Source organism: Lepidochelys olivacea (assembly GCF_965140295.1).
Source record: "Lepidochelys olivacea isolate rLepOli2 genome assembly, chromosome: 10".
Taxonomy (NCBI): Eukaryota; Metazoa; Chordata; order Testudines; family Cheloniidae; genus Lepidochelys; species Lepidochelys olivacea.
Window position 1 is genome coordinate 6388647 of NC_140420.1, and position 21545 is coordinate 6410191.

Genomic DNA, 21545 nt, shown 5'->3' on the forward strand with positions numbered 1-21545 from the left:
GGGAGAAAAACTAGGGAAGTCCTTTCCCTGCTAAATTATCTGTTTGTCGATTCTAAATATTTAATGACCCAGGGAATTTATGTGCCCATCCAAGCAGGCAGTGCACCTTCCCATCCTCTGTATTTTTATGTAGTTTGCATTATCATTTGCTGAATATGTTCTGCTAAGAGTTCTTTGTCCAGGCCTGCAGCTCGGAGACCTGTGTGTGGCTCCCTGCACTACTCAGCAAAGGAATTTCACCAACGTGCAGTTCTTTTTAAATTGAAGGCATCTTATTATATTTTAATGTTCATTTCCTCTGCAAATGAACCACCTTCTTCTATTACAGAGCAGACCTTTCCTTTTTTGCAATGCAGGCTTGACTTCCTCTCAAAAGGCCCAATATAGTGCCCACCAAAGTCAGCGGGAATCCTTCCACTAATATCAAGTGAGCGCTCAGTCAAGCACCATATGAACAGTGTATTCTATGTATATATTTGGATCTGTACTGAAAACACCAAATGCTTCTGCAGATCAAGAAAATTTAATGAGTCCAAAGTGTGGGTAGGCTTCTGACTTATTGAAACCTTTATCAGTCTAGCTCAATTTAGCTGTGAAACTAGCCCAACGGCTCTAAATATTTGTGGATAGCGTGGATCTATGACCGTCAGCAGGTGTAAGTCCTAAGTATATGGGCCAAAAGCATGGCTTGTTTCTGTGGCTTAAGCAGAGGGGGTTACCACGAGGCTTACCAATAGCTAAAAAAAGCTTTTGCATGGTTTTCATGTCAGACAGGTGTGCACAGGATCAGTTACTGCAGGGGTTAAAGGTCAGGCATTCTGAACATGTCTGGCAGGAGGCATGTGCCCCCTGGAAATGTTTGTGAATTGTATAAAAATTGGGGTAATGTGTAGAGTGCAGTTAAGAGATGCCACATTTGTAGGGTTTTTTTCTTTGTTTTTTTTTTTTTTTTTTCCAGTGGTTGCTCTTGATTCTGCAAGGAAACAGCAGCTAGGAAGACCCTGCACAGATTCCCCTAAAAGCTTGAATGTTTATCTGTTAATACGTGCTTTGAAGCCTTACGAAATTATGGAATGCAAAAGATCTGCAAATGAACTCTTATTCCTATATAAAAGACTTAGTCAAACTGCTCTGTGCGTTAAAGTTTCACCAAAAGCGGAAAAAACATCCTGACTAGATTTATGTTTGATTAATTGTGTGTTCCTATATGGTTACTTTGTCAGGCTATTGCTTAATAGCATCCTTCTTGTCCTATAGTTTAGTAAGTTATGTTTTGAATAGAGTCCTTTTAAAAAAAAAAACCCTCCAGTGTTACCTTTCAAACTCTATTTCAACAATAAATTCATCATCTATGATAGCAGAAAACTAATAAACAGCCTGAAAGTAGTTTTTGTGAGTCTGAGCATTGGTTTAAATTTAATCCTTCACTATCAGGTCTAAAGAGTTTTTCCCCTCTGTCATTATTGATTTACTTAGTTTTGCTTTTTAAAAAATATAATTGGGAGCAAACTTATTTCTCTCAGTACTGGATCTCCTACACAGGTTTATTTATAGAGGTCTGTGGGTAGGACTTTGTGTATGGTCGCATGTTCTCTGGTGTCGCCTTGGGTTTGCTTTTGAGTTTGTTTTTTTTTCCTGGTTCTTACTTACAATAAATGACAGCTCGATAGAAATAATCTGAGTTTGCTTTTTAATGTAGATTTTACGACTGGTCCCATTTCAGTAAAAGATGTGCTGTGTCACCTTTTGTCAATCTGTGGGTATTTCTGCACTCTGTATCTGAGTGTGGATTTTGATTGTTTGAGCTATTGGCCGACAAACATATAATAGATGGACCAGTTTGTGTTGCTAATTTGCAGTCAACGTGGGCAAAGTAGGTGATGGACTGCAGTTTAATTTGCTGGAATGTGGAACGCTGATTTTATGGCAATTGCTGTTGTCTGTGCATCTGAACAGAATACTTGCTCTATCATTGGCTGTAGGAACATACGGTCAACGTATAATCCCCAGTAGTAATTAAATCTGTTAATTTTGACAGAAACCGGTCTTAGCTTTGTGGTTCATATGGGTCTGGTGAGATGAGAACAACTTTTGACAACTAAATAGCTACTGTCAAAGGCCCAATTCTGCATTCCTAAATCAGAGAGAACCCCCATTGACTTCATCTCACAAGTGACTAGGAGTGTGATCTAAAGCCCATTGAAGTCAAATGGACTTCAGTGGGCTTTGGGTCAGTCTGTCTGTCTGTCTAGGGCAGCTATATGGACTCATTATCTTCAAATCTGAGCACCCCACTATCTTTAATGTCTTTTCTCTGACAACACTTGGTTCAAGCCCTGAAAAAGAACACCAGTGGGAGATTTCCATATAGGCATTACAGGATCTGGGCCAAAGACTGCAGTGCTATTCTGTCTGTTACTTCAGTGCATCCCCTAGCATCTAATTCCTAATGCTACTAATGCAGGAGGGATGCAGATCAAATTGCTTCAGGCACTTTTTGGCTAGATGCTTTGTTGGGTCTCTTTTGCAAAAAGAAAAAGTGACAGAATTAAGAACGTAATCAGTTTTGGATGGGGGGAACAGTATGTTTCATTCAACAAGGTTCATTTCTTTCACTCATGAAAGACTCAAGGCTTGGCCTCCCCCATCCTCACAACAGCAGCCGATTGTTTGGGTTTGTTTAAGAAGTTTGCTGCTAGGCCAAGTTCACGAGTGGTTTCTGACAGGTGCCTTGAATTTGTGTTTCTTGAGTTCCTTGTCCCACTGTTACCATGAACAGTGGTTACTTTGGACTCTATGATATACAATCATGTACACATGTTCTAACTACGACATTGTTTAGCCTGCATGTCACCTTTTAGTTGAGGCACGAAGAGAAAGAATTGTCAATTTTCAGGAATTTAATCCCAAACTTCAGTGGAGCGTACATGTGTGTTTGCTTTTTAGCGAATGTCCTATCAGCCTTGATGGGCGGTATCATTAAATCTTTACTCCACTTTTAGTCTGTGCTTGCCAAGTCTCAACTCCTGCTGACTCAATGGGTGTTCTGCCTGAATAACACCTGAATCAGAATTTGCCTAATAAATATTTTATTTAAATGACATGTACATATTTATGAGGTGGACTAGAAGAAACTATCATATAACAAATGTATTGACAGGCCTAATCCTGAGAGCCAGTGAGCATCCACAGCTCCTGTTGAATTCAACAAGAGGTGCAGGTACCACACCCTTAGTGAAATCTTCCACTGGATTACAAGCAATTACAAAACACCAATGGGACAAAAATAAATCCCATGTAAATTACAACTCTTCGAAAAAAATGTCGGCCACATGAATCTCTGTTTTTTAAATTCATTTAATTTCAGTGGTTTTATATCAAGAAAGGATGGACTCTATATAATTAATCAACGAAGTACTTTTTTTAATATCAAAGAGAAGTGCATTTTAATATGCCTAAATGTAAATGTATACACCTGGGAACAAACAATATAGGTCATACTTACAGGATTGGGGACTCTAGGGTGACCAGACAGCAAGTGTGAAAAATCTGGATGGGGCTGGGGGGTAATAGCCCCAAATATGGGGACTGTCCATCTAAAATCGGGATATCTGGTCACCCTAGGGCAGTGGTTTTCAAACTGCAGGTCTTGACTCAGTACTGGGTTGTGGAATGTGAGGCACTGGGTCGCGGCAGCTCTGGTCAGCACCGCCGACCGGGCCATTAAAAGTCCCGTCGGTGGTGCTGCCCAGCTAAGGCAGGCTAGTCCCTACCTGTTCTGACACTGTGCTGTGCCCCGGAAGTGGCCAGCAGCAGGTCCAGCTCCTAGGCGGGAGGGCCATGGGGCTCTGTGCACTGCCCCTGCCCTGGGCACCGGCTTCGCACTCCCAGTGGCTGGGAACTGGCCAATGGGAGCTGGGGGCGGGGTGTCTGTGGGCAAGAGCCGCGTGGAGCCGCTTGCGTGCCTCCATCTAGGAGCCGGACCTGCTGCTGGCTGCTTCCAGGGCACAGCGCAATCCACAGTGCCAGGAAGCCTGACTTAGCACGCCCACTATGCCACTGACCGTGAGCCATCCAAGGTAAGCCCATGCCCCAACCCCGCCCCCTCATCCCTGGCCCCACCCCAGAGTCTGCACCCCCAGCCCAGAGCCCTGATTCCCTCCTGCACCCCAACCCCCTGCCCCAGTCCAGAACCCCCTCCCTCACCCTGAACCCCTCATTCCTGGCCCTGCACCCCAATCCTCTGCCCCAGCCCTGAGCCCCTCATCCCCAGCTCTGTTGGGTCACAGGCATCAACAATTTTCTTCAACTAGGTCTCCAGAAAAAAAGTTTGAAAACCACTGCCCTAGGGAACTGTATCCTGGAAGCAGCGACTCTGAAAAAGATGTGGGGATTGTGGTGCACAGCACACGCTCCCAGTGTGATGCTGTGGCCAAAATAGCTAATGCGACCATGGGAAGCATAAACAGGAGCAGCTCGAATAGGTGTACCGCTGTGTTTTGGTGCCTGTCTGACCACTGCTGAATCATTGTTCAGCCACCTCTCAGAGCCATTGTTTTAGGCTTTTTGCAACTCACACAGGCATCAGTTTAAATTCAGCTCCTATTCTGAGGTGTTATTTGCACCCATAAGGGCTAGGAACTTTTTTTTTTTTTAAATGAAAGCTGAGATTCTGGATCATAGCTTTGTAGCAAAGAGTGAAGTTCTGCGGTAAATTTTGCGATCGTAGAATATGCTGGACCATATGTATGTCGTGAACCCAGATATCAGTGTTTGTGCTAGCCCATAAGAATAAGAAAGTGAAATTTATTATTAGAAAAGGTGAAACTGACGAGACAGTTTTCATGATCTAAGCTGAGTGAAGCGCACAAAGTAAACCAAGGGCCTAAATAATGAAAATGAAATGAGAGCTTTAACATTATTTTGGTGTTAAACACAAAAGTTGTTGTTAATAACACAAATAAAGTTTTTATTTCAAATATATGGGCCCAAATTCATTCCTGGTAGAACCTCATTTGTTTACACCAACAATGAAGATGATCATGAATTTTATGACCTTGACAGTCGTCTCTTCTCTGTCCCTAGTGGATGTTTAATTTCATTACAAAGCCACCGCGCAGTTCACCACAGTTATTCATCTTTGGTCAGTAAAGGCCTAAACCCAAATTGCAAGAGGTGCTGCTGATTAGTATTCATTGGGAAATGCAAGTAAGAAACTTCTACAAATTTCCCCAGCATGCCTTAATCTAGTTACCAGTGTTATTTCCATAAAGACCAATTCACGCAATGGTTAAAACGCATGGCACAATATTCACAATTTATATGATCTCATCAGAGAAATTAAATTTAATCTTTTACATGTATTTTTCATTATTGTCCTAGCTTTTGAAATGGCTCTCTACTGAATTACCTAGCCAAAGACGTTTTAAAGAGAATTGACTGTTACTCCAGTATCTTTTTCAAGGTTACTCCTAATCTCCTCGCTGTAATTGTTCCATACTTGTGTTTTGTTTTGTTTTTTTCAGTGCATCTGTAATATTTCACATCACTAAACCACAGAAAATTTAACTGCCTTCTTGTCAGCCCATGTAGAAAACTAATCCTAAAGGATCTTGTTAAAGTTTGCAATAGCCTTTGGTTTTTCTGCCTCTCTGACTTGGTAGGAACCAATAAATGCAATCAAGTTTGTTTACAACTGGCTGACATGGGTATGTTTGCTTTTTCCATTGTGTTCATGGGGCCGATTCTGAGATGGTATAAATCGGCATAGCATAGTCAATGGGACTGCACAGATTTATACCACCTGTGGATCTGTACCCCTACATCTACTTTGTGTGTGTATATTACGTATAGTAGTTATACCTTAAGAAGTTAGTCTAAATATTGTTTTTACAAATGGATTTTATGCAGTACCATCCCAGATTGGGTATAGATCTTTTGCCGAGCATCATACGTTAATTTAATTTAATTCTTTTTTCTTAGATTTTTTTTTTAACAGGGTTGGGGAGCATCACGGAGAATTTTTTTTAAAATGAAGATTAGTTTTAAAGTTATTCTCATTGAACTTAGCCAAGGAATCATTAAGTCATCTATCCACATGGAGATTGCTATAGGTCTTATTGCACTATTTTACTCTGTAGTTCACTATTTAAAGGCTAAAGTCCAAAAGCTATGCTCATAAAGGTCAGTTAGCAATATTCTGATAGACCTCATTGGAAGCAGGACCATAAATTCAGCTGCCATGTGCTATCTAAACTGTAAGCCTGATTCACTGCTCATGTTGGAGTTACTCCACAGTGGTAACTGGAGTTATATTGGTTTATGATCTGCAGTGAGTTAGTTCTGAATCAGTCCTCTTGGTTTTTAAACTACTCCGAAAGCCAAGGATGATCGGCTACTCTCCATCTCCCGTGCCCAAACTTGCTGGCTTTCTACTGGATTGTAACTGTGACTCTTGCATCTCCATTCACTTATGCTGGTGCAAATCAGGAGTAGCCCCATTGAAATCAATGGGAGCTGTGGATGCTCAGTTTTTTTTTCACCGCTAAAGAGAAGCTGTGACACATTCCAAGGCTGAATTCAAACCAGGAGTGCCTCCAAACCATGCAGCGAAAACCTTTGCCACTAGCATTAAAACTCATGTAAAAAATATGTTAGCTCTGTTTACACAGATGTTCTAAAAGAACATTGGTCCAGATTTTGCCATTAATTCTTAAGGTAGCATCTGGCATTACATCTAATCCTGTAATCCAGCTGTAGCAGCAGCTTTGTGTTTTTAAGTAAGATCATATTTGCCTTTACTTTTAAGTGAATATTTAGCTCCATGAGATGGAAGGGAAGTTATCTTCCTCCCCTAATAGTTAATTTTGTGATAACTTGGAACAACTTAAAATCATCAGGGTACATACTGTATTTCTGAACCGGCAATTAGAAGTCATCAGCCTGCATAGAGACAAATTTAAAGTGAATTATTTGCTGATTAGCTCAGTACAGACTTCCACAACTATTCAGAGCCTCCTGTTGCATGAAATTTTATACTGGTCACTCTGGAACTGATCTTCCTTGGGTAGAGTTTTGACAAGATGCAGCTGTATGAGACCATTTCTCTTTCTCCTTCTTAATACAATCTGTTTTGAGCACTATACCAATCTGACTGGTTTGACAATGGTCTAAATGCTCAGATTCAAGATCTAATTTTGCCAATTTCAATTGACAGATGGAAACTGTGTGCTTTCACAAAGCTAGTAGTGTCTAGTAATTTCACTCAGAAGTAGTGCTGATGAAAGCAGTCCAAAAAAGATGTATTTGGATTTTTTTTTTAAAGAAGGTGAATACAAGTTGCATGTGCACGTCTCGCCTACTCTTTCCATCGTTGCCGTCCAAACGAGGAGAATGTTTGCTTGAATATCTCACATTCTGGCAAATTTTGCTGCCGGAAAAGTAAACCACAAGATTTCTGGTTCATGGTTGTTGACAGATGTTGCAAAGTTCCAGAAGGATGAAGATTTGGAGTAGCAATGATGTTTGATGAATGTTACAAATAGATAAGAGTAGGATAATTCTTCCACCCTCCCACCCCCTTGCCCCTGAGAAGCTACTGTGCTGAACCTTTTGATTCCACCACGCTTGTCTTCATCCACACATTTGCTACAGTTGTTCAAATGGGCATAGATTAAACTCCAGGAGCTTCTAATGGATACACAAGTTTTTGCATTTGAATCCGTTCCTTTCTTGGATGTAGTGTGTAAATATGTTTCGGGACCACCGACCAGGCCCACAGGTTACCTTACAAACCTAGCAAAGCAGACCTACACCTTTTGCAGTAGCAGACAAAACCACTACTAACTCTGAGTTCAGATCCAAGGAACAGGTTTATTTCAGCACAGGCACAGAATGCCACACTACAGTGACCAAATGGGATATGCCAGACCAATGGTTTGGCTACATTGACATGGAATAAAATTTCAATCCACTCTTTTTATACCCAAGATGACACCATACTTTTTATCAACACCCCCTCCTCTGATTCGTTACATAATAAATGTCTGTGTCTGAATATAAACTTCCACGTTACAGACCAGATTATGTAATATGCTTACCTATTTCTTAGCAATAATAAAACTATTGGCAGGGACTTCTGGGACTTCTCTTGTTTATTCGGATTATATTTGGTGGGGTTTCCATAACCTCGTTGTAACTTTCTCCTTGTCCTGTACCCAAATCAGGGACATTTGAAGAATTGAATAACAGGATACTTGGCTTTGTTTGCACACCTTCCCAATGGCTTTGTTTGCACACCTTCCCAATGGGCTTTTTTCAAAGGCCACACTGAAAACTAGGCCAGCCGTTGTATTGGTTATGTACGTGCTTGTCTATTACTCGCTGATATGTTTATATCTATATAATCTATTAAGTGCAGGATTAAATATGCTTAAACCCTTCCATTTTACATGAGATAAGTTCACCTAGTCACTGTCTCACCTAATTATACCCTGCTGGTCAGATTTCATCAGGATGGCATTGGGGAAGGAAACCATAAATTGACACCTTTTTCATTGAAGATGACAGATGAGGAAAAGGCTGGAAAAGTAGCTGTGAAACGAACTAAACCCAGCGGTTTGAATATCGTGTCCTTCCCCAGGAGGAAGAAAGAGGAACATGCCTTGGGACTTGGGTTTCAAGCACAGCTGATGAAAAGCAAACAGTAAAACACAGTACTAAGTGCAATCCGATAGACACACAGCCACCCTGCTCCTAGGGCCATAGGGGTTTGTACCGCAGGGAGGCCCACTCCCCAAGCAGCCTGGTATGTAAGAGGATTGCACAGCCTTTACTGTGATTCATTCTGTGGGCTGGTGTTGAGGGGGAGCGGCTGTGGTCCTAGCACAGTGAAGGAGGAGCCCTTGTGTTCCTCAAGTCCTGACATGCTCCTTGGATGTTCCCTCCCCTTCACCTCTGCACACCCATATCACATTCTGACACTTTCTCTATTTTAGGGTTCTATACAGCCATACGTCACTGTAGTATCGGAGCACCTGCCATGTACAATTGATAGCAACAGCAAAGTCCCTCCTGCATTTCATGCAGTCTCTAGACCACCCTCCTTCCTTAGAGCACTGGACAACCTTGAACTCCAGGCAGGGGAGTAAACCCTCCTGTAAACCCTTACTTGTGAGGAATCCTTCCTCCCTGAGTCATCTCAGTGATGTCAGCAAGATCAATGGGACAATTCAATGAGGAAGGGCTACTCTCCCCACGGGTAAGGGTTGGCAGGTGGAGGCTGTAAACTAAAGAAGCAGCAACAGGTTTTGTTTTGCATCTGCCCTGATATTTCTGGAAACAGTCCCATCTAGAAGGCTGGGTTGTTTGCACCTCACACTTGGTTTATAAAGACGTCTAAGCACTTTTCACGCAGGAGGTTATCAACCAGTTTTATTTCTTAATTCACTTTTTAATTAAGGCTGCTAGTCCTAGGGTGAAATCCTGGCCCTATTGAAGTCAGAGAATTTTGTCATTGACTCCCGTGGAGCCAGGATTTCACCCCTGAAGTATAGGTTCTTATACAGAAGTAATGAGCAGTTTTGATTTATTAAAATCAGGACCCTATTCTTCCTTTGGCTGCACATGCCTAGGTCCTGTTTACTTTCATACGACCCGTGCCTACGGCTCCACAATCAGGATTTAGCCCTAAATACATTGTGTATCACCAACCTCTTATAAGTGTGTTTGTCTGGAGTCTCTAACTGTATATTGCACACTGTAATTTTGTTTTTTAAGATAGATCAACTGTGCTGTCAGTGGGGACTCGGAAGATTGGAGCGTATCTGTTCATTAGGATCATTTAATTTCATAGCCTGGAGGCATCAGTGACACTGAGCAACGGCTGGAAAAATTATCCCCCTTCTTCTGCTCCTGAGCCTCTTATTTTTAGGAAGATAACAATTTTGTTCTTGTTCAACAGCCTCAGACTTATAGACCTATGCAGGGGGCTGGGGAAGGCTAGCAATGAGGAGAAGCACACCACGGACTAGTACCTTTAGTTTTATGTGTGTTTGCCTATTCAGAATTTCCCATCCATTCCCCAGAGGACCGGATAAATGCCGAGGTCTGTAAAAAAAAGTGCTGGAAATTCCTGCATCTCACTTTTCAATAAAGGATTCAATTTCGGCTCTCTCAAAACCAGTAACGGAAGAAATGAAGCCAAAAGGGCCTTTTGTTTGAAATATACTTATGTCATTTTTTTCCTCTTTATCCATGATGCTGAACATTGTTTCTGCAATTTCAAGCATATGCCTTTCCTGTAAACACGTCTATTAGAGAAGCTACAGCTCGCATCGTTATGCTGGAGCTAAGGGTCTCTCAGCCATTCCATTATAAACCTCTATTTCCTACTGGTTTTTAAGGCTGCAGTAAAAACTCGCTCCATGCTGAATCATATTTCTTTTATGTGAATATAGAGTTTGTGAAAGGTGCCAGATTAACGGCCCTGGAGAGTTAAAGCTCTTATGAAGGCGCAAAAGACGTGCAATGCCAGTTTCACTACACTGCCCTCCCAGTGTTTCCTCAGATCTACTCTTCAGTCACTATGGACCATTCAGTCCTTTGTGTCTGTGCTGAGGCCTCCAACATCGTGCCCTATTGTGTTAATAGCATTTTTGTGGCGTGGTCCCTATCTGCCCTGTAGGAACTGGACTGAGAAACCAATTCATTTCATGGAAGCTGTTAAAGTAGTTTTCTGATGGTAATAGCTTTTGGTCACCACTGACCAGGACCGTGTTTGAACTGGTCACTTGGAAATCAGAGTGAAATCCTGGCCCCTGTAAAGTCCAATGGAAATTTTGTCGTTGCCTATAATGAAGCTAGAATTTCACCCTCTAATTCTGAGTCTGATTCTCCTCTTGTTTACACTGGTTTAATTCCATGGACTTCAGTAGAGTCACTCCTGACTTACACTGGTGTAAATGAGATAAGAATCAAGCCCTGCATATCACCATTCCCAACCCCGTGGCATGCAGTTCCTACATCAAGCTTCAACTTTGACATACAAGGTTACAGGCTGGGATCCCTTTTATTATATTTTGCAGAACTGGTGGAAGTGGGATGCATTGTGATGGGAGAAAATCAGATTCTGCACTAAGTTCAGTAAAATCAAAATATAGTGGTTTCCTACGTTTCTTTTTTTGCATCATTATTGTTCAGTAATTTTGTTTCTCATTGACTGAAATTTCCCAGACGCTGCTGAATCACGACTATATGACTCTGTCTGGGATTTTATTTTAGCTGAACGGTGCACTTGCTGCTGGAGTATTTGCTTCCCCACCCCCCAAATGCATATTGTAAGGGGATTTACTACAGAGATTGGGTTTTCGTGTATTGACAATCAGTTATGGAACTAATTAGCCTTTCTTATGATTATTATTTATTTAGTTGTAATAGTTCCTCAGGCCCTATCCCAGATCAGAGCTCCATTGTGCCAGGCACTGTACAGGTACATAGTAAGACAATCCCAGCGCCAAAGAGTTTACAATCTGAACAGAGAAGACAGATAAAAAAGGGAAAGAAAGGTACAGAGAGATGAAGAAACTTGATCATGCACACGGGATTAGAACCACGGTTGCCTGACGTCTAGCCTAGTGCACTATTCACTGGACCTAGGGTGACCAGATGTCCCAATTTTATAGGGACAGTCCCAATTTTTGGGTCCTTTTCTTATATAGGCTCCTATTAACCTCCACCCCCATCCCGATTTTTCACACTTGCTGTCTGGTCACCCTAACTGGGCCACAGTGCTGCTTCGATTTTTCTAGCTGTCTCCAATTCTCTGTGCTTGCTGTATGCTATTTTAAAACATTTTGTATCGATATGAGCAAAGAGAAATGTGGTCTTCCAAATAGGCACCAGTTATTACTATTATTTATTGGCAGTTGTATCCACTGTGTTCCAGGCACTTTCCAAACGCTCAAGAAGGGCAGTCTCTACCTGGGAAGCTTACAGTCTGAAGCTGGACAAGCAGACAGAGGTTATGGACAAGGGAACAGAAACAACAATAGGCAAACTGTATATATAAATAGTATATAAACTATAGCTATTATATATTGTGTATAGCTTACACATGTGCCATCTTGACTCGCTGCCGACTTATCTTAGCATTGCTTTTCTGGGAACAGTTGTATGCCCACCTATTACAGTTACATAATACTTCTGCCATCTGAAGACCAGATGCTTCTGCACGTCCTCATTAGAACAGTCCCACCGCAAGCCAAAGGGACTACTCAGTTGAGTAAGGGGTGTGGGATCCGACCTCCCCGAAGACAGGAAGGCAAAATGATGCAGATGCAGGTGCCTGTTTCTTATCACTTTGTTCTGATAGCTGCCAGTTTAGTTCTCAATAGGGGTGTCACCAAGATACATTTAAAGATGTCTGTATATGTTTCTGGTTATGCAGAATGGGTCAGAATCATCCTTGGTCCAACAATGTCGGTGGAGTTATACCAGGGACCAATTTAGCCCAATGTTTGACTCACAAATATATCAAAGGGATGGGGAAATCACACTCGGAACCACTGGCTGACAATCTTTGATCGTACTCAGGTAGGAAAGAAATTTACACAGGAGGACAGACTGCCCAGAAATAATTTCATCAAGCCAGCCCTGCAGTCTAGTGTCCGTGCAAATGTCAGATCAGACTGTGGATCGCATGCTCACTGAACCTCGGAGCTAACAGGAGCTGGGTGTGTGCTATAGACAGAGCTCCTGTTGGGTAAGGCTGGATAGTACTTTGTTACTATCTAGAGGTCACTGCTGTTCATCTGATGGCAACTTGCACAGCCTTCCTCGCCAGAGGGAGGGGTGCCATAACGGGATGGGAAGGGTTAAAAGTGGGAAACGGGAGCCCTCAGAAAACCCCTCTGGAATCTCATCTTGTGTAAGAGAGCAAATAGTAAACATTAAGTCATCCTGTTGAAGCCTGAGGTATTGCAGCAGACCTGGCATCTTAAGAACACATATCACCATGGGGTGACTTAAGGACCAAGCTCAAGTCAGCCTTAACCCTGCATTTCCTGGCTCCGGCTGATGTAAGCCAGACCCATCATGTTGTTTGAACACTGCCTTTGTGGTGCGGGTGATGAATTGAAACATAGGCTTCCTCACCCTTCATCGCCGCTTCCTGCGCTCCTTCCACCCGTTACATTTCGTTCCGTCAGTTTATTGTAAATAAAATGTAGATGCTGTGGTGAACCATGCATGCCACGTGTCTTTCCCTTTGCCGTAGCCAAGCACGAATCAGCTTCGAGGCAACTGAGGCATTTTAATGTGAGTTTTAAAACTCGTATCTCTACAAAATGTGACTTGTGTTTACGGGAGTGGGCATTTAACAGTCTCTTATCAAAACATGGACAGTGATTGCTCTGTGCAGGTGCATTCCAGCTAACAATATATATTGTATTGTCCTACAATGTCTGTAGACCTACTTAAGTCCCGTTGTTCTGTTGACGTAGCCTTGTTTTTATGTGTCTACCAAGCTGCACTTTCTTCACTTTCCTCCAACCAGCTCTGCAGCTCTTCGCAACTTCTTATCACTTTAATTCCTCCTTTCACTGGCATACGTTCTTGGCAGGCAGAGCAATTTCATGATACCGAAAAGTACATCATGCCAAATAGATAAGATGTCGGTGAAACAAAGTGACTGGGTTTGTTAGTTTTATGTTTGGGAGCAGCCAGTAGCAAATGGGATGGTTGAAACTCTAAAGATACTGGCCAAATTCATTCCCGGTGTGCCTTACTGATTGGAATTACTCCAGAAATTATTAGGTATTATGTTGCGGTAGTAACTGGAGGCTGCAATCAGGGATTCAGGCCTAGGCACAAATACAATGACCAAAAGAGCTTACAATGTAAGTAAAGTGTGTATTTGGTTCATGGAGTGTGTCCTGAATCTGATCCAATCATGTGCTGGATCCTGTCCAGGTTTCATGCAATTTTTAGACGCCTCTTGGAGAACAACGCCTTATGAGACGGACTGACTGGTAAGGTTAGCCATTGCCTCTCGCGGCAAAGGGATCAGACCTGTTCCTTATGTGCTTTTGTGTCCTAGTGCCCAGTCTTGCAACCCTGATTAAGGTGAGCTGTCTCATTAGCTTTAATAGGATTACTAGAAAAAATAAGAATTGACAGGTCATGAATTAACTCTTCATCCTGAAGCATTGCTTTATTTGGTGCATCTTAGCCCGCAGTTGCTTGGAGGGTTGGACAACCTTCCAAAAGTTCTTGCTGCTTCTTCAAAACTTTTCCAAACTTCCCCAAGCTTTTTTGGCCTATAAATTGGAGTGGAAGGCCAAGGCACAAAATGAGCTCAAACAAAGTAGAGACAATAAAGGCTAACAAGAAAACATTCTACAAATACATTATAATAATTAGATAATTAGTCCTGCCACAAGTGCAAGGGACTGGACTAGATGACCTTTTGATGTCCCTTCCAGTTCTATGATTCTAACAAGAACTTCTAATGAAAGCTCCAGTATTCTCCAGTACATCACATTTAAAGGGAATTAGGCATTCAACCCCCCTCCTAGGCAACTTTGCAAATCTCAGCCCTTAGCCGGGTCTGAAATTAATCACAATTATTCAAGCCTCAAAGAAGGTTCTTCATTTAGCCGGTTATTTGGGATGGCACTTTAAGCGCTCATTTTTATGTCATATTCCTTGTTTGGTTCTAGCATGACTGAGTGACTTGTTTATTTAAAAACATTGTTTAGAGAGTATTGTGGCTTGCTGAGGAGCGATATAGCTCTATGGTTAAATCGCTATCAACTAAATTAATACTCTGGTGGTTTTGACACTGGGCAGAATCCAGTTTGCCTTACTCTTGAGAGTAGCCCTATTGACACCAATGGGAATGACTCATGTGAATTAGGGGATCAGAGTTTGGCCAATTTGCATTCATCACGGTCAGGATTTGGCACTAGTCGCACATACCTTTTAAATGACTCTCAGGATCTGGGCCCCAAACGTCCAGGCCTTTTTGGGTCTGCTCAACCCCTACTCTTAGCATTTGGCGCTCTTTCATAAAGCCATGAAGAGACAATTCCAGCCTGTGATTATTTTTTGGCAGGCAGACCTATGAAATTATTCAGAAGGATACTTCCCCTGATTTATGACAATACCCCAAGCAACACCATGTAAATGGCTTTTAAATGGAATGTTTCAGCTGCTTTATAAGAATTCCTCATGCGAGGAAAATAAACACTTTGTCATTTTCCAGACTCTATTTGATTATCAGATTTGTTGCTATAAACATTAAGCTACGCTACCTTAAAGCGAAGCCACCTGAGATGTATGACTTAGAGAACTGTACCATTAAATAAAAATGAGCCCAACATGGGAAATCCGTGCATGATTGATCCTACCCATTCTCCCTTTGAGTAGATTCTTGATGGCCCACAATGAATACCTGAAACTTTTGATTAATGTGGAGCTAGTTTTTCACATCTCATTCATAGCACAGCGGGGATGTGAAATAAAACACATGCAGTTTAGGCATCCTAGGTGCTTTTTATTAAAATGTGATGATGTTTCTATCTCAACAGCGCTTAGCAATGTCATTCTCTTCCCTTCCGCATTCATGGACTTACGAGTGAATTGTATTGGGGATGGAATTCATTCCTTAGCATGTCTATCTGTTACACCCGTGATACTCCAAATATATGGCTAGCAGCTAATCTATACGGGCTACTGATCTCCTCTGGTGCTTTCAGCAGTCAGCATGGAGTAAAACAACAATGAAATCAATAAACAGCGAGTGAAAATCTGAACCCTGTCGCTTGCATTCGTGGGGAAACAACGGGAAAGTGAAGGCCTGGCTCTGACTTATGCTTTACATTTACTTTACATGGCTCCAGCAATGAAATGGGATCTTAATTGGAGAAGTATAATTTATGTCCACTTCAGTGAGCCTTTACATTGCCAGAGCAGCGTAAAGGGGTCTTGGTGTCAATGAGGATCAGGCCTTGAGAGTCGCACAGGCTACTGCAAAGACACGCAGGACAAGCTACCAGCAGGGGTTTGTAAGGGTTTCCAATATCTGGGAGTTTGACTTCATCTTCCTTCCTTCAGTTAAAGTTATTAAGATTACGAAAGCTGGGAATGAGGCTAGAAGCAGCTCATGAGAGACAATAATGCCAAGGGATGCCTGGGTCCTAAGAACCAGGGAAAACTTGCAGAAAATGAGTGAGCTGCTAATTTTGCTATGCAGGGTGTAATGCGATGACATTTGGGGGACATTTGGTGGGGGACATTTGGTGGCTTTGAACGGCTGCGTACACAGCCTGATGCTCAATGCACCAAAAGGATGACGCCGTCGGATCTGCCAATGAATGGCACAGGGCGCTCTGCAGCACGCTTGAAAGGAAATGACTGAGGGGTGCTGAGCGGAGCAAACTGCAGGGATATTTCCATCGTAATGAAGAAAGACCTTGTGTAGCTTGAGACTATTTCAAAGTCCCTGGCACAGCGTGCTCTTCTCCGGCACAGAATATGTGAACAGGTGGGGAAGACTCGAGTTAGAGGCAGAGAAGAGCAAAGAGGAAAATCAACCATGAAATTGGTAATTTTATGAGCTTCACAAGGGAGGGCAAAGCTTGTTGTTCGACACCGTGTAATTGTGTCTCGGTGCCCTGGGTTATAGAATCTAGACGGTGTCAGTTTATCCAAGTACTGAGGCTTTTTAACATAGATTTGCAAAGCATTTGGAAAGACTACAGTTAATAGGAAGAGAGGCTCTGCCATCCTGGAACAGGCCAATGGCCCACCTAGACAAGCATGCTGTCTCCAGTGGTGATATGGAGTTGATGCATCTTAGTAAGGTTTAAAATTCATGTGTATAAAGTAAAGGAAAAGTCACTTTCATTCTCCTTATTTGGGGATCAGTATGTACCCTGAAAGCCAAGGACTGATCCCCTTTGAGATTGTCCTACCTGGTATCACTGCAGGGGTTTGTATTCATAGAATCATAGAGATGTCGGGCTGGAAGGGACCTTGAGAAGTCCTCCAGTCCAGCCCCCTGTGCTGAGGCAGGACCAAGTAAACCTAGGCCAGCCCTGACCGGTGTTTGTCCAACCTGTGCTTAGAAATTCCCAGTGACGGGGTTTCCACAACCTCCCTAGGCGGCATGTTCCAGTGCTTAACTATGCTTATAGTTAGAAAGTTTTTCCTAATATCTAACCTCAATCTCCGTTGCAGATTAAGCCCATTCCTTCTTGTCCTACCTTCAGTGGACATGGAAAGCAGTTGATCACTGTCTTCATAACAGCCATTAACATATTTGAAGACTGTTTTCAGGTGTCCCCCCCCCCCCGTTTTGTTTTCTCAAGACTAAACGTGCCGAGTTTTAACCTTTTCTTATGTCAGGTTTTTTAAACTTTTCTATAAGGGTCTAGTTCTGTCGTCCTCCCCCCCCCCCCCCCCACCACCACACACACACACACTGTAAAACTAGTTGAACTCTGTTGACTTCAGGGGTTGAACTGGGCTGTTTTGTAGTAGTTCCGGGAATTAATACTTTTTTTATGGCAGCTGCCCTTCTGTTTTCCAGGATCTCAGCTTTAATAAAAATACACAAAATGTCTTTAGCCCTTTTGGTTTCAAAGCAAACCTGTGGAACGTGACCCAAGTGTAAACTGATGCAGCTATGTCTGCCCGAGTCTGCCTACAGCCTGAAACAATCGTTCTGAACGGTGTGAAATGCCCGTATTAATTTCAAGCGATTGTTAACACTTATGTGGGGTAGGGGCTGCCTTTTGTGGTGTGTTTGTACTGCATAAAATGGCCTCCAGTGCAGTCTAGGGCCGAAAGTATCTAATCCTTTCCCCTCGCCTAACAATATGTTGAGGATGGAAAGGGCATATGCCAATATAGCATGTCATGCCTCAGATATGGGAATTACACCAGAATTAGTTGCAGAATTGAATGGTATGTGCTTTTTTGGATTCCCAAGGAAATTCTTCCCTGAATGTCTGGTGTGGGTCTGGCACTCTGCCCTGTAACTGTCACAGTGGTAGACCCATTGTATGGGTTGATCAGAGACAGGATTATTTGGCTCCAGAGTGAGACCCACACTGAAAAGGAAGCTGCTCTTCTATACCATCTCTCTAGGAATAGGCAGGTTCAGGGATGATCTGGGAGGAGCAATGCCTCTGATACTGTCTTATAGAAATGGGAAGTCAAAAGGCACCTACTGCCTAAGGGTAGGTCTACCCAGAATTCCCATGCATCCTTCATCCCATGTGCTTGCTCAGCTTCCGTTACAGTAACAGGACTCCATACGTGAAAGAACTAAAGGGTTTTTGTTGTCCAGTATATCACTAAATCAGCATCTTCCCTCCCCAACTCTTAGAGGACTCTGCCACATTACAGGGGTATGCTCGCTTAGTGGGCTAGTTCTTATAGGAGGCAATGTGTCTTAGTGGCTAGAGCACTGGACTGGGACTTAGGAGCCCTGGGTTCCGTTCCTAGTTCTGCCATTGGACAAGTCACATGCCTGCTATGTGCCTCAGTTTCCACATCTCTAAAATCATTCCTCCTTTGAAAAGTGCTTTGAGATCTATGGATGAAAAGTGATACAGTATATAAGTGAGAGGTGTATTGTTAGCATTTAGACAGATAAGGATTCCCATCTTATGGAGCAGCACTGTCGACATGCACCGGCAGCTGACATCCGGTCCCCCCTAACATTCCCCTCCAACTACTGTGGGGATTTAGTCCCTGTTGACACAGGTCTGCTTGTGGGGATCAAGTGGGAGTATACGTCCTGACTTTACCAGTTTGTTTTTTCTCCTCCATGTAGAGCTAAGGCTGCCTGTGTTGTAAAATAAATCCGTGGCCTTTGCTTTCTGAACAGTGAAGGGCCAGCATCTTAATATGAGTTCTGGAAGGGAAGGCGGCCGTGGCGGTTTGCCAGTACGATGTACTTATTCCCTGATGTTCTTCTTGCCAAAATAATGTGAGCCCAACTCCAGTAAAGGTTTCCTATGGTTACAAATTATATCTTGACTGAGTTTAGTAGTCTCCAGTCAGTTGCAAGTTAATAACAAACAATCCTTCTCCCCAAACTCCGAATGAGTTATTGCAAGGGGGGTGACGTTTGCCCGGCGGGGCGAAGGAGGCAGTTAGTGCAACAGTCCTGTCTCTGTAGGGTGCTTGCAATCATGTTCGCATCCTGGTCGCAAATCAGAGACCACCTGCCTTTGCCCTTAGGCACTTCCCAGCGATATCCCACCTGGCGCCCTCGCAAAAGAGATGGGTGGACCTATCTCTCTCCTCTGTGTCACATATAAGCTTATGGAGAGACTGCTTATGATGTGCATCAGTGAGGTTATTGAGCCCTTTGTTCAGGCTGGCTTCAGGTGAGGACGGTGTACCCAAGATCAAGTCACCCACCTAACACATTGAAGATGCCTTTGAGGCGGACAGGAAGGGCAGCACCATTCTTGTCGATGTGTCATAGAATCATAGAATATCAGGGTTGGAAGGGACCCCAGAAGGTCATCTAGTCCAACCCCCTGCTCGAAGCAGGACCAATCCCCAACTAAATCATCCCAGCCAGGGCTTTGTCAAGCCTGACCTTAAAAACCTCTAAGGAAGGAGATTCTACCACCTCCCTAGGTAACGCATTCCAGTGTTTCACCACCCTCTTAGTGAAAAAGTTTTTCCTAATATCCAATCTAAACCTCCCCCACTGCAACTTGAGACCATTACTCCTCGTTCTGTCATCTGCTACCATTGAGAACAGTCTAGAGCCATCCTCTTTGGAACCCCCTTTCAGGTAGTTGAAAGCAGCTATCAAATCCCCCCTCATTCTTCTCTTCTGCAGGCTAAACAATCCCAGCTCCCTCAGCCTCCCCTCATAACTCATGTGTTCCAGTCCCCTAATCATTTTTGTTGCCCTTCGCTGGACTCTCTCCAATTTATCCACATCCTTCTTGAAGTGTGGGGCCCAAAACTGGACACAGTACTCCAGATGAGGCCTCACCAATGTCGAATAGAGGGGAATGATCACGTCCCTCGATCTGCTCGCTATGCCCCTACTTATACATCCCAAAATGCCATTGGCCTTCTTGGCAACAAGGGCACACTGCTGACTCATATCCAGCTTCTCATCCACTGTCACCCCTAGGTCCTTTTCCACAGAACTGCTGCCTAGCCATTCGGTCCCTAGTCTGTAGCTGTGCATTGGGTTCTTCCGTCCTAAGTGCAGGACCCTGCACTTATCCTTATTGAACCTCATCAGATTTCTTTTGGCCCAATCCTCCAATTTGTCTAGGTCTTTCTGTATCCTATCCCTCCCCTCCAGCGTATCTACCACTCCTCCCAGTTTAGTATCATCCGCAAATTTGCTGAGAGTGCAATCCACACCATCCTCCAGATCATTTATGAAGATATTGAACAAAACTGGCCCCAGGACCGACCCTTGGGGTACTCCACTTGTCACTCGTCACATGTCAGCTGCATGTGATGCTGTCTGGTACGTGGGGCCAACCAGGAAGGTGTTGCCGGCGAGTCTCTGTAAACCTGTGTGACAGTGGATCATGGAAATAGTAACAAACTGGTGTCTCATCTTGGAGACAAAGTCAGCCAGCATAGGCACTTCTGTAACAGACTCCCGCAAGGATCTATTCTAGCTCCTTTCCTTTTCAACGTATAAGCTGACGACCTACAGCACCGAGCCGAACAACCTGAAGGCCAGAAACTCCTTCCTCTACAACGCGCTGATCCATCGCAAGACGGTGGGCGTGGAGCCCGCGGCGGACGGGAAGAGGATCATGGTGGTGCTGAAGAAACGGGCAGGCCAGCGCAGGCCAGCCACATCCTATGAGAAGACGACCCTTAACAAGAACGCCCGGGCTACGCTCAGCAGCCTGCGCCACGTCATCCGCAAGAACAACGACCGCAGGGATCTGCGCAAGGCCGCTCTGTGCCGCGCCATCCTGCAGAGCCAGAAGCCAGTGGTGGTGAAGAAGAAGAGAACCCGGGCTACCAAGACGGCGTGAATGGCTAGCATGTCCCAATAAAGGGTTCAAACCAGAAAAACAAAACAAAAAAACCAGCTCAGTACATGTATGCAGATGTGGGTAATGAGCGGCACGATAGTGCAGGGTCACTCAGCCAGGACATGAATTCTCTGGCCACTTACCTTTAGACTCAGTGCAAGTCAGTGGCCACAGCTTTTCACCTGCACAGTCACCTGGCCACTCAACCCCTGTGTTTGTCAGGGAGCCAGGTCAGTCTCCTCTCTGCACATCGCTGACCCCGCAGCGCGGGCCGGGGCTGCCTGAGTGGTAGAGGGGCAGAGCTCAGCTACTTCTGGAGCCAGCAGCAGCCAGAGCTCAGCAGCTGCTCAACGCTTCCACACCTGATCCCGTTTCCTACCCACTCTGCTCTTGTGCCCACTTCAGTTCCTGCCTTCCCCTTCCTTGACACCCTTGGCTCCGTGCCTGGTTCCACTTCCCAACCCCAGCTCCAACTCACTCGTTGGCTCTGGCATTCGGCTT

The 21545-nt window shown here is 43.8% G+C and overlaps 1 protein-coding gene and 1 pseudogene across 2 annotated transcripts in view; both read left to right on the forward strand.

The window, feature by feature from the left end:
* The window catches only part of CACNA1H (calcium voltage-gated channel subunit alpha1 H), a 479184-nt gene that overhangs the window by 4253 nt on the left and 453386 nt on the right, over positions 1-21545 (forward strand). The gene's annotated exons all lie outside the window — the stretch shown is intronic.
* Positions 20493-21127, forward strand: LOC311527684 (large ribosomal subunit protein eL28 pseudogene; annotated as a pseudogene). The gene is made up of 2 exons: positions 20493-20549; positions 20676-21127. The product of its transcript is annotated as a large ribosomal subunit protein eL28 pseudogene (transcript).